The sequence below is a fragment of the Scyliorhinus torazame genome, chromosome 13 (genome assembly GCF_047496885.1).
Source record: "Scyliorhinus torazame isolate Kashiwa2021f chromosome 13, sScyTor2.1, whole genome shotgun sequence".
Lineage (NCBI taxonomy): Eukaryota > Metazoa > Chordata > Chondrichthyes > Carcharhiniformes > Scyliorhinidae > Scyliorhinus > Scyliorhinus torazame.
In genome coordinates, this window is record NC_092719.1 from 138,936,533 (window position 1) to 138,950,279 (window position 13,747).

General features: G+C 45.5%; 1 protein-coding gene across 23 annotated transcripts in view; it reads left to right on the plus strand.

Moving 5' to 3' along the window:
• Window positions 1-13,747, plus strand: part of LOC140388298 (contactin-4-like) — a 3,617,424-nt gene that overhangs the window by 632,956 nt on the left and 2,970,721 nt on the right. The window lies entirely within an intron of this gene.

A 13,747-nucleotide genomic window follows, 5' to 3' on the forward strand; every position in this document is an offset into this window, starting at 1 on the left:
GACTAGACTTACTCATCCAGAAATGAAATTTCTAAGGTTTTTCTTCTCCATCCTAAATTTTTAATCTATTCTATTTTATGTCTACCAAGAGATAACACAGTTTTGGGTGGGGTGGGAAGAGTATATAATTCTATATAATATTTCGCAACTGTGTGGGACATGCTGGATGGACCACGGGGATTACTTTATCCTTCATTGTCCAAATGTTAAACTCTAAGATCTTATTTACTCTCTGATGTGGTGTGACGATCAGATGAGGGGCCGAATAGCTCCCTTCTTTTCCCTCTCCTCGTTTGACCGCAGCAGTCTGTTTTTGAAAAGTATATACTTACCAATTCAGTAAGTACTTAACTGTTTGTGTGCAATATAGAAGAACTAATCTTGAGTTTTAACAAAGAAAGAGGTTAAGTTTATTGTACTTAATTCGATCTGAGTAACAAAATATGCTCTGACGTTGGCACACGCACACACTCGAATTTCACCCACATACTTACAGGTGACAGAATGGGGAAGCATAGATTAACCAAATTAGGAGGTCAGAAAAATGAATAAGGTGTATGGTGTGCGGATGTTGGTGACTCAGCTAGCTTCATGCTAAATTCAATGGTTTTGTAACTTTTCTGATGCTTCCAGCATCGTAGCAATTTATATATGTCGATGGATGATTTGGCTATTCTCCTGGAGACAAGTGCGGGATTGATTTTCTTCAAGGCGTCTTTGTCAGCAGCAAGGGGTGACCTTGGATGCTCACAGTCAGCAACAAGTGGAGTTTGAAGCTTGCAAGGTGAGATTGGGAGAAGGAGGAATGAGGGACCCAACTCAACCTTCTCTCATTAGTATCTTAGTCACTGCACTTTACTACAGAGTAAGTAGAAGCTTAAACAAACAAAGGGTGGGCGCATCACACAATCATTAGCCAGTGATTGAAACATTGGCATTGTTATTGTATTCCCCCTGTAACTTAATCAGTTTTGGTTTGAGAGACCCCTCTCAGTCAGGATTCCATTGTTCAAAAGATTGGGTGTAAAACGTATTGTTGCCCATTGTAGCTTGCTATATTCATGTATGGAGTTTATGTTGAATGTCCCAGGTGATTGTCTTGGTGCCTTGCTAATGGGGACATGATATGTGGCTTATTCATATTCTCTTGAAGTCATTGACCTTGATGGGTCCTTGCAGACAACGTTTTTCCAATTCAGTGGATTGGAATGTGGAGGGAACAAGCAAACAGCAAGGGGGTCAGGGGTTCCCCTGTCTGAAGCCTAAGTCCTCGGACCTAAAACCATTTGTAGGCATTGCCACCAAGGGTCTATGGTACAGCACCTTAACCCATTTAATATATTCCTCACCCAACCCAAATCTCTGCAGTGTGTACGCCAGATAATTCCACTCCACTCGATCAAAGACTTTCGCCGCATCCAAGGAGATCACTAGCAATTCCAGTGCCCGCTTCTGGAAAACGTATATCACATTCAATAACCTTTTAACATTGCTATCCTTTGTGAACCCAGTCTGATTCTGCCGGACAGTCATCGGTAAAAGGCCTCTGATTTAAAAGTTAGGTTCAGGGTTCCAGTCAATGGATTAAAATCATTGTTCTGCATAAAGCATATCTTTGTTACATAAAAGATCCGGGGAGTTCTTCCAGTGACATGGCCAACAGTTGTCCCTCAGCTAATGTCATCAAGAACAGGTTATCTGACTGATTATCTAATTGCTATTTGTAAGTCATTACTGCATTCCTTCAGATTGGCTGTTGACTTTCCCCATATTGCAACATTGACTGCATTTTAAAATGTCCATTATTGGCTGTAAAGTATTTTTTGATATTCTGAGATCATGATCGTAATAGTATATAAACACGGAACAGGAGTAGGCCACAAGGCTCCACTAGCCAAAGATCAGATGATATTGTAACCTCAACTCCACATTCGCACCTTCCCCTGATAACCTTTCCCCCCTTGCTTATCAAGAATCTATCTATCCCTGCCTGAATAGTTTTCAAGATGGGGAGATGCCGGTGCTGGTCTAGGGTGAGCGCAGTAAGAAGTCTTACAACACCAGGTTGAAGTCCAACAGGTTTATTTGAAATCATAAGCTTTCGGAGCACTACTCCTTCATTGGGTGAAATGGAGGCAGATTCTCTGTCACAGCATATATAGGACAAGCACAATTGCACGATAATTACAGAGTGGAATGTGAAGAATGGTTGGAATGTGAGTCTTTGCAGGTAAACAAATCTTTACAGGAACAAACAGTGTGAGTGGAGTGATTGATATCTAGGTGTGAATTGTCTCAAGCCAGGACTGTTCGTAGGATTCTGCAAAGTCGGGCAGAATGGTGGGGGTTACATGTAATGTAACATGAACCCGAGATCCCGGTTGAGACCATCCTCATGCGTGTGGAACTTGGCTACCAGTTTCTGCTCGGTGATTCTGCGTTGTCGTGTGTCTTGAAAGCCGCCTTGGTAAATGTTTATCCGAAGATCGGAGACTGAATATCCTTGGCTGCTGATGTATTCCCGACTTCTCTCATACTCCTCAACCACCTCGTACACCAGCTCTACAGCAGATGCCACAGCTCTAAAACCAAGATAGGGTCCATATTCTCAGTTTGCACTCAGGCCCTGCCTTCACTTCACCTGATGAAGGAGCAACGCTCCGAAAGCTTGTGATTTCAGATAAACTTGTTGGACTTTACCCTGGATGTTGTGAGACTTCTTAAAAATATTCAAGGACTTTGTTTCTGTCACCTTTTGAGGAAGAAAATTCTAAAGACCCTCTGAAAAAAAGATTTATCCTCATTTCTGTTTTAAATGGGCAACATCTAAAAGTAGAATCTTGCTAAATGAGATTGAATTAAGTTTCTAACAGTGCACTAAGTTCATAATTACTGCTCAAAATCCTTCTGGCCCTTGTAATTTTATATAAAATGTTAGTTTGTGGACTGTCATTTTCTTTCATTATGTTAAAAGTAAATACACATATTTGTTTTATTTGTATAACAATTATTTATTTTGTAATCTGTAAAAATTAAATTAAGAGTGGATTCATCAGTGCATTTTACTTCTGGTTTCCTGTCTGTGAGAATTCTTAAATATGCTTGATAACATTACTATTGCTGGACAGCCCCTTGACTTGACATTACATTCAAACTGGTGTTGGAAATGGGAAAATCCAGACTATAGAGGTCACAAAGACATTGTAGACAGCTTTTTTTAAGGCCAGCTATGAACACCATTGATTGATTTGCCATTAACCATGAGGTCCTGGCCTCAATTTATGAATAATTAAGTTAACACATTAGATATTCACATGTCAATATTTGCCAGTGACACAAAAATGGATGCAAAGTTAAAATTGTAAACTGGAGAGGGCAACAAGGTGGCGCAGTGGTTAGCATTGCTGCCTCACGGCACCAAGGTCCCAGGTTCGATCCATTTACCTGTGCACTGCAATCCTAAGCCTCAGTTGAATGTTGTACCAGCATCAGCCACCTGCTCCCTACTGTCATGTTCTGTAGACTTGCCGAAGTGAATGATGAACTACAGAACATGTAGTTTAAAATAAGTTATTGTAGAACAACTGCGTGATAAGGAAACTAGGATAAATTAAATAATGAACGACTGACACTAAACAACTATCGTGGAACTACTGCCAATACATCAATCTCCCAGCATGGCCTACTCTTAACTCCCAGATCACAGGGTCACATGATGGTTTACAATACCACCTAGTGGTCGGAGGTTGTGCATTACATTACATACAAACTAACCTAGCTGCAACATGACTTGCCAATTTTTATACTGAATGTCAATTTTTATACTCAATGATGTGATTTTTATACACATTTTTATACACATGATGTGGCAGACCCTCCCAGCCAAGAACTTAGATCACTGTCGTCTCCAATTCTTCACAAAAAGGAGTGTAAAAGTGTGGTACTCAGTCTCAAAGAAATGCTAGCTTAAATAGGTTTGAATCAGAGATCTATAGATTTTGCTGGACCAGGTTTTAAAAAAACGCATGAAAACAAAGCAGCTTGGTGGAATGAATATAGTGTCATGATCTCCTACTCTAATTATAGTATAACCAAGGCTTTGTTCAGCTGTAGTAAAGCTTGCTCCCCTAATATTATAGCGCTCTTATTATAAAGGCCAACATTTCATTTGCCTTTGTGATTTTTTTTTTACGTATGAAGGTTTCGTAACCTGTATACGCAGACAAATAACCTCTTCGCAACTACACTTTCATTTTTTTAAACCATTCAAATAATACTTGAATCTATGTTATTGATCTAAAATGGATGACCCCACATTTGAACCTTTATGAGACAAATAGTTTTCTCCTGTTCCTATGTTTCAATGTAAATGAAAATAAATAAATGACCCAGACAATCAAAGTTAAGACAATCAAGGGGTTGGAGATGGGGGTGGGGATAGGAGGTATCCTGGTCTGCATTTACATCTACTAGAGAGAGGACGCAATTTCATTTCCACCAATCTGCATGTATTGATGTTTAGATCCCAGATTTGAGAGGTTATTCCACCATCTTACTGTCTAATGTAAGTTCCAGTTTGATGCACCATAAACCCTTGATGTAATACCTCAGAAGATTGAAGACCTTATTTTGTTCTTAACAATGGGAGTGAGAAACGGTAATGGATTATGCTGGACATTTGCTTTTCATCTCTCTTGGGTTTTGATTCAATTTAAACTCAGACTGATGGGGTGAGTGTCTCTTTTGTCTGTTCTCTGTAAGGCTCCTGCATGAAATTGGCTTACTGGAGTCCTATAGGGAGATGATGTGCACTCCATGGGGAAAATCAAAAATCTCTCTGAATGGTCCCGTCGGTTTGGTTTGAAGACTCCCAAGCTATTTTTACACTGCTTGTCTTTCGGATTTGATTTTGAGAGACCAGTGTTTGTGAACTTGCTCTCTTACTAAAATTAGCTTTTTCCTCAGTTTACAATTCTGCCACTAAGAAAGAGAACAGGATTTAGTAATGTGCGTAACCAGTGTTTGGATCCTAGTATTAATCTGTCTTGCTGTTGGGATGTAATCAGTTATATTCATGCTATTCAGTGCTACCATTGGTATTCATTGGCACAGCATTAAACTGAACTGTAATGAATAATATCTATTACCGCTACTCTATTGCATTGCAATGCGGTTCAGTTTGATGGTGTTGTCAGCTTTTCAGATAAAAGTACTAATTTTATGTGATTTTGTCAATATATACCGATGTTCTATACTTTAATTTTTGCACTGCTCTAACACCAGTGACTGTAGTACATACATTGGTACTTGAAAGGCACAGATAATAAAACCTGTTGTCACCTTTCAGCCATTACCATGGAAATTCATATAAAGTTAAAATGAATTTTCTTTATGTCGTATTTAATGGAAAAAACTCCATAATCTTAAAATTAAAGCATATATTTAGAAGTTAAACCTAGTCTGAGACTAACTTTGAAGCTGTGACTGATTGACAGAAATTAATTGGCAGTCAACACTAGGGGTGGATAAATGCAGACTTTTCAGTCTATTTTTACTTTTCAGATTTGCCTGGCTTTCTGTGTGAGTGGTGTACAAAGTATTTCCGTCAATATAATGTTTCTTCCATTAGCTCCCAAGAATATTCCCATTTTGTGGGAGAGTTGGATTTCTTCAGCAAAGATTATTATTCTGACAAGCAATCTGGTCTTTTATACTTGCTTCTTGAAACATGATTACAGACCCATTTTACATTAAATCCTGATTAGCTGATGACTCAATTGAATCTACTTCACATTAGCAAAAGGTAGAAATGATGGGATATCAATTTGGCTCTGATTTCTTGCTAATTTTCTTCTCATCCTTTTACTCTCCTGCTGCTGCTGTCAAACCTTTCCTGGGTCCTGCATTTGGTATTTTCCCCATGTCCATTATTCAGATGAAGTCCTTGACAGTTTACAGGCAAGCTATCATAACTTGAAAGACATTGCAAGTCATGAGCCAAGGACCACCATTTCCTGAAAGCTATCCGCATGCATTTCCAGTTGGAATCAATTAATACAGAACGTTTTTCTTGAGTGGAAACTTTGGACGACTTTTTTCTCCCTAACCTGGGAGTGCTAATTGTCCTCATTATCCTGGCTGTGGTAACCTAACTCAGGACAGATAGAATGGAACTTGGAAAATTTAAGCCATGTGTGGTTCAGCTACTCAAACCAACTGAGCTATTGGAGAACTTGTATTATGATTTATAACCGTTTGGCTTTCAAAGAAAACTGGTCCGTTTTTAAGAATCAGGGGCGTCATTTTCCGACCCCCGCCAGGTCGGAGAATGGCCGTTGGCCGCCGTGAATCCCGCCCCCGCCGAAGTCTCCGGTACCGGAGAATGGGCGGGGGCGGGAATCGGGCCGCACCGGTTGGCAGGACCCCCCGCTCAATTCTCCGGCCCGGATGGACCGAAGTCCCGCCCAGAAATTGCCTGTCCCGCCGGCGTAAATTAAACCTGGTATTTACCGGCGGGACCAGGCGGCGTGGGCGGGCTCCGGGGTCCTGGGGGGGGCGCGGGGCGATCTGGCCCCGGGGGGTGCCCCCACGGTGGCCTGGCCCACGATCGGGGCCCCCTGATCCGCGGGCGGGCCTGTGCCGTGGGGGCACTCTTTCCCTTCCGCCTCCGCCACGGCCTCCACCATGGCGGAGGCGGAAGTGACTCTCCCCACTGCGCATGCGCGGGAAACTGTCAGCGGACGCTGACGCTCCCGCGCATGCGCCGCATTTCCGCACCAGCTGGCGGGGCAACAAACGCCATTTCCGCCAGCTGGCGGGGCGGAAATCCCTCCGGCGTCGGCCTAGACCCTCAATGTTGGGGCTCGGCCCCCAAAGATGCGGAGCATTCCGCACCTTTGGGGTGGCGCGATGCCCGTCTGATTGGCGCCGATTTGGGCACCAGTCGGCGGACATCGCGCCGTTGGGGGATAATTTCGCCCCATCTTAGTGGAGCAAGATAATGGCACTCAAAACATTTGGCTTTGGCGTGGGGAGTGAATACAACAGTGCAAAACAGTTTTTACGGAGATGAAAAGTTTCTTTTTGATATTTCACACCAGTTTTCTGTTACTTGACTTGTTGTCCAACTTGCATTCCTAATGTTGAGCTTCAATGCATTTTTTGGCATTAAATCAACAGCAATGTGATTAGTGTACAATGCACTTTTGATGGCCAGTATAGTCAGCTGTTTTTAACTATCTCTTTGCTCTGAATTCCCACTGTTACCATGGTGTTAAGTTGGGAATTCCCAGGTACTGGCTAGGTGACATAAAAGGACTGATAATATATGCCCAAGGAAGTATATCTCTTGAAAAGTAAATTAAAGGTCGTAGTGTTCCTGTGATGTTCCTTCGCTTAGTGGTACAGGTCACAAAACACTGTTGAAATTAGTTGGTGAGATTAACATACCCTCGAGTTTTATTTTGTAGTGAGTAGGCCTTTTAATTTTTTTGTTGCATGGCCTCACATGCACAGTAACTTTAAAGGACTGACTGCCATGCAGCACAGGAATATTTGAGTTGCTAAGCAGCCACGTGGCTTAAAGGAGACATTAGCTGCGATCTTATGGCCGTATTGCGCCAGAAAAGTAGATCGCTGTGGCGCAGCAAGGCCGCTGAAAGCCAGGAGACGCCACTCCCGGGATCTACCCAGATTGCAACACTTCGCGAGATTCAACGCAATCTCGTGAGACGTTGTGATGTGAATCCCGCCGGCATCACTTTTTCGTAAATCTGCATATTAGAGCGAGCCAGTCAGCCTTACTCTAATGTGCAGATTCCTGAGGTACCTAAGGCTTTGGGATTCAACCCCTTCGCCTCAGAGGCCTTGGACGAGTACCATTTGGTACTGCGGCCGACAAACGGGAAACATGGAATGGCACTCGTGGGGGTCTCTGAGGAGATTGGAGGCCCCTAGCTACGTGCCCTTTGGGCAGGGTGGTGCCCTGGCACTACTGCTGCCACCTGGGCACCCTGACAGTGCCACTTTGGTGCGAGCCTGGCACTGCCAAGCTGGCATTTCTTGTGTGTACAATCGGGCCTGGGTTGCCTGGTGGGCGCGGACCCTGTGGGGACCCTCCCATATTGCATTCAGGCTTGGGGAGGAGGTCAGAGATTCTTCTGGAGGCCTCGGATATTGGAAAGTTTAAAAATGGCATCCCTATCTCTCGTAACAATGGGGTGTTCTGGCGACCGGATCTGTGCGGCCTTGACCGTGCATTCCCCATTCAGGCCCCTTATTCAACGCGAGTTGCATTGAAGAGCCATGTGTTTCTCGGCACCAGCGAGCGCCAGGAAACACGCGGCAAAACACCCTCGCTCGGGGACTTTGTTCCCTTTTGGGAGAATCGTGCCCAGTGTGTGATATGCTGTACTAAATCCTGCAGATCTTACAGTGCTGGAAGGAATCCATGTTGAATTTAATGGCATAAATGCCACCCTTGTAAATGGCTCTCTCCTGATCTTACTATGCTCCTTAAATGGTGTAACAGCTACACTCACTGTGTTCATATGGCTAGTTCAAATCAGCTGTGATCAGTGGTTCCCCTCAAGATTGTATCAATATCTGGATCAAGGCTGTGATGGAGTTTGAAGCTGCATGATGCTGATCCAAAATGTATCAGTGAGTAGGATGACACTGCTGGTGACTCCTCCACCACTCCGGTGATGACAGAGTACAGATTGACATGTCAGTAATTAGACATGTTGGTGTATTTTATATCATTTGAGATCACGTTAATGTTGGCATTCTTTACGAGCTCCCAGCATTTTTTTCTCCAAGTAATTCAGTTGCTACATTTGTACCGTGCAAAGTTCAGGTTCTGATATCCTTGTTTAAGTAATTGATGCACAATCAATACTCTCGAGACAAAGAGGAGTCATATCTAATCGGCTTTAATCAGCTAGAACTGTACCCAGCAGCGATGATACAGAAAGTGAAGGCTGCTGGGACGGCATTGGTTCTTAGGCGGGGCTATGTACATTATCCAATGGTAGACCCCTAGGTCTAACCAATGGTCATTCACCTTCAGGTACTGCAATACCTGGTATTACCACAGTAATAAAAGCAGAAATGCTGGAAATACTCAACAGATTTGGCAGCATATCTGGAGAGAGAAACAAATTCTTCAGTTGCTGTGGGGCTGGATTCTCCGTACCCTGACGCAAAAATTGCGTTTGGCGACGGGGTGGAGAATCCGTTTTTCCCACATGAAATCGGGACTGGCACCGATTCCGCTATTCTCCACCCCCTGAAAAGCGACATACTCTGTGAGTACGCCACGCCGAGTATCCACTGCCTCAGGCCATCGCCTGAGGCCCGCCCCGCTATTCTCCATCCCCGACCGGCCGAATTCCCGACAGCATGGTGTTAATCTGGTCCTGCCATTTGGGAAACTCGCGAGGCGGCTGCGGACTCAGTCCGCGGCCGCCACAGTCGGGGTAGGGCTAATTGGAGAGCAGAGGGGGCCTCATTCGGGACTGGAATATGTGTGCGGCTGCCGAGTGGGCGAGCGGCCAATCAGGGGCACTATTTCGGCAGTCCATGTCCGCGGGCTGAGTCCGCCATGGAGCACGACGCGGCTGCTGGGGCCGCCGCCGTGTGCATCTGCGGCTTCTGACCCGGAAGTGCGGGAGGCCATATCGGCAGCTGGAGCTGTGAGCTCCACGACAGCTGCCTGCTAGCCCTCTGCAAGATGGTGAATCTGTGGGCTTTTGATGCCAGTTTTCCTGGCGTAAAAGACCACAGTTTTCACGACGGTGTGGGGACATAGTCCCAGAAATAGCGAATCCAGCCCATGATATTTGACAAATTAGACAGAATTCTCTGGCTGTTGTAATTCACATTTACTGCTGACAGCGCACCCCCGCCTGTGGGTTTCCTGGTGGTGTGGGGTAGCTTTGATAGGAAATCCCATTGACAAGCGGCAAGAAGACAGAATCCTTCTGTGGGGCAGCACAGTAGCACAAGTGGATAGCACTGTGGCTTCACAGCGCCAGGGTCCCACGTTCGATTCCCCGCTGGGTCACTATCTGGGCTGAGTCTGTGCGTTCTCCCCGTGTCTGCGTGGGTTTCCTCCGGGTGCTCCGGTTTCCTCCCACAGTCCAAAGACGTGCAGGTAGGTGGATTGGCCACGGTAAATTGTCCTTGGTGACCAAAAATTCTAGGAGGGGTTATTGGGTTACGGGAAGTTAAGGCTGAGGTGGGTCAGTGTGCCTCGATGTGCCGAATGGCCTTCTTCTGCACTGTGTGTTCTATGTTTACCGCCAGCAAACAACACACCGCTGAGAAACATGCGGCTGGGGAATTGGAGAATCTAGCCCTTTGTATAAGAAATGTCTATTGTATAAAACTCCATTCAAATGGTTTCTAATTTCAAATAATTTGTCATTGAAATTGATTGGGACTCTCAAGTCAGTCCTTTTTATGAGAATTTGTGGTGTTTCCTCCCTTTTATTTCATACAGAACTTTAGTTAAAATGTTCACAATTTAATACAGTGGCTTGACCGTTCCAATATTTCATATGCAAACTATTGCTTCACGAGAACCTCACAGGAACTATGAACAGGAGTTCATGTCCTTCAGTTGAAGAACTGCTGCAATTGTCGACTGGCTACTTTGTTTGAGGAACAGTGAATCTTCCAGTTCAAGATTAGCTGTTTTACAAAATCTGCAAATCAGAATCTAACTGACAAGTAAAGCAGCAAAGTTCAGTCAATATCTGTGGCCTTAAGTCCTTGCCAACAAGTCAGCCGCTTTGGTATTTGATGTGTACAGTCTGTGGCTGGCTTCTGGTTAGACAGATAGATTGCTTATGGCTGCTGTTGACTGGAGCTTTGGCTTGTTTGCTTCCCTGGGCTGTCTGGCTTGGCTATTCAATAAAGTCAATAAGTCAAGAGGGGAATGAGCAGATTTTGTGTGTTTTAATGTTTTTTTTCTTGCACATCATAAATTTAAAAATATTTGTTTGCAAATCAAAATACTTCAAGCTGTAACAAATAAAATGCTAAAAATCAAGTTGTTGAATGTTACAGGCTCCAGATGTCCCAAGAAAGAAATACTGATGCATAATGTACAGAGGGACCACTTCTAAAATTGTCATTACACTGCAATTACTGTAATATTAACATTTCAGAGATGGCATGTGCTGTAGATTTGGAGCTGCCACTGAAATCAGAGGCCTCATCTCTGAGCGAGCATTAGCTGCAAGAAAACTGACACTCCTCAATATCTTTGCTAGCACACCCACCTCATCTTGTAGCTGCAGACAAAGATCAGAGAATCAAGCAACATAACACTGTATTCCTTAATAATGACAACACAATGCTTTCAGTGTGATATTGGGAAAATATCAGCTTATTCCGAAATGTTATTCACGGGTGAATTTCACAATTTGGTTGTAACGTAGATTTTAGTTCAAATTTTAATCAATTTATCTTAATTTCCCATGGAAGTGAAGCTGTCACTTGAGCTATCGAGCCAGAGAGTAAAAAAGCTGAAACAGGAATAAAAATAACCAAGAGAAATAGTCAGGAAAAATATAAAATTCTAATAGGACCGTAACTTATATTTTTGGTTTAGATTGGGTAGAAGATGTAAATAAAAGCAAATATCTTGGGGGCGATTCTCCGAGCCCCATGCCGGGCCGGAGAATCGCCGCAACCACGGAGAATCGCCGCCATTTGCGCGGCGCATTTGGCGTGGCGCCGGCTGCGGACTGCTGGAATCGGCGGGGCCGCCGATTCTCTGGCCCAGATGAGCCGAGCGGCCGCGCGCATACGACAGAGTCCCGCCGGCGCCGTTCACCCTGGTCGCTGCCGGCGGGAACTCTGCTGGAACAGTTGGGGGGTGGCCTGTGTGGGGTGTGAGAGGGCTCCGACCCCCGGAGGGGCCTCCGATGGGGTTTGGCCCACGGTCGGGGCCCACCGATCGGCGGGCCGGCCTCTCCCCCCCGGGCCTACTTTCTGACGCAGCCTGCCCCTGAACACTGACTCCATGTTGAGTCGGGGCCGGCGTGCTAAAGAAGTCCCCTGCACATGTGCAGGTTGGAGCAGCCCAACTGCGCATGCGCAGGTTGGCACGGCGCCCATTTGGCACTGCGAAAAGAGGCTGGAGCAGCGTGAACTGCTCCAGTGCCGTGCTGGTCCCCTGTGGGGGCCAGAATCGGTCGCACCATGGCCCGGTTCGCACTGTTGTGAAACGTGAATGTCGGAGAATCGCGCCCCTTATATTTTTACCATTAAAAGCAGCACCAAATTTTTGAACGTACCTTCTCAAACAATTTGCAAATTGAGTTTGTAAAGATGAGTGCAACACTTTCCTCTATGTTAAGAACTGAGTTAATTATTTTCATATAATTAGGATTATATGATTGATTGTGAATTGTTATTCAGTGTCCTCAAATATTTTATTTCTACGTTGCAGGATCCACTTGACTAGTATTCGATAATCTGAGGGCCAATGGTCAAATTGAGCAGAATCTCAAACCTTGATGCAATGCTACCTCATCCAAAAACTACTATTTCAGTGGTGAATCAATATTCTTTTACAGTGGAGAAACTAAAGCTTGCTTTTCTGTGACGGTTTGTGCTGGTTTCAATAGAAACATACAGACCGGGAATCCCTAGAGGGCGGAGTGCCAAAGACAGGATTGGCGTGGGTGTGGGAGATCGTGAGGGTAGCTGAGCAGTCAAACTCAGGATGACCATGTAATTTGAGGGTTTGGATGATCAAGAGAAGCATCACCTTGCTGACAGTCTCTGTCTCCCTCACCTCCCCCCACCCCCGTTCCTCCTCATAGAATTGGAATTTGAAACGCAGCCTGCCATGCTAGCTATCTAACGGGCCACTGCTGCTGTAGCGGATGCACAGTGGTGAGAGCACCAGTGCCAGCCAGGCAAGGGCCTGCACAACAGGAGCCTGCCCCAGAACAGCACAGGCCAGCTACTGAGGCTCAATTGCCGGCTGTCCACCAGGTCGTGGAGGAGGTACGAAAGCATCATCAGACCAGGTTTCTACCGTCGGCGCTCGTCCTTTGAAGAGCTGCTGGGCCGCATGTACCGCCATCGACTTGGCTTCACCAAGGACACTGTGTGCCACCTCTGCCCTGGCACCACAATGGCCAGGAGGAGGACACCTGCTCCTGGTGGCCTTCAAATTGACTGCTGTCCTCAACTTCTATCCCTCTGGCTCATTCCAGGCCTAGAGGCAGGGATCTGTATGGGGTTTTGCAAACTTCAGCACGCAGGTGCATCCGAGATGTTAGGATCTCCAAGTGCACAGGAAGCTGCCTATATCCACTTTAACAAGGATCAGACACACCAGGATGTCTAGACTGCTGGATTTGCTGCCACCACTTGCATGCTCCAAGTCCAGGAGATTTGTGCGTCAGAGCGCTGACTTGACAAGGGGTGCCCTTCATTAACAGGAAGGGGTTCCACTCCCCGAATGTGCAGTTGGTGTGTGATCACCAGCTGCGCATCCGTCATGTCTGTGCACGATACCCAGGCAGTGTGCACGATGCTTACACCCTGGCGCATTCACAGGTTCCCGGCACCTTTGAGGCATCATTGAGCAGAGCATGTGCGTTTCCGCTGCACGGACCACTCTGGTGGGGCTCTCCAATACAGTCCCCAGAGGATTGCATGCATTGTGGTGGCATCTGCATCCTGAACAACATTGCACAGCAGCGGGGCGACATGTTGGAGG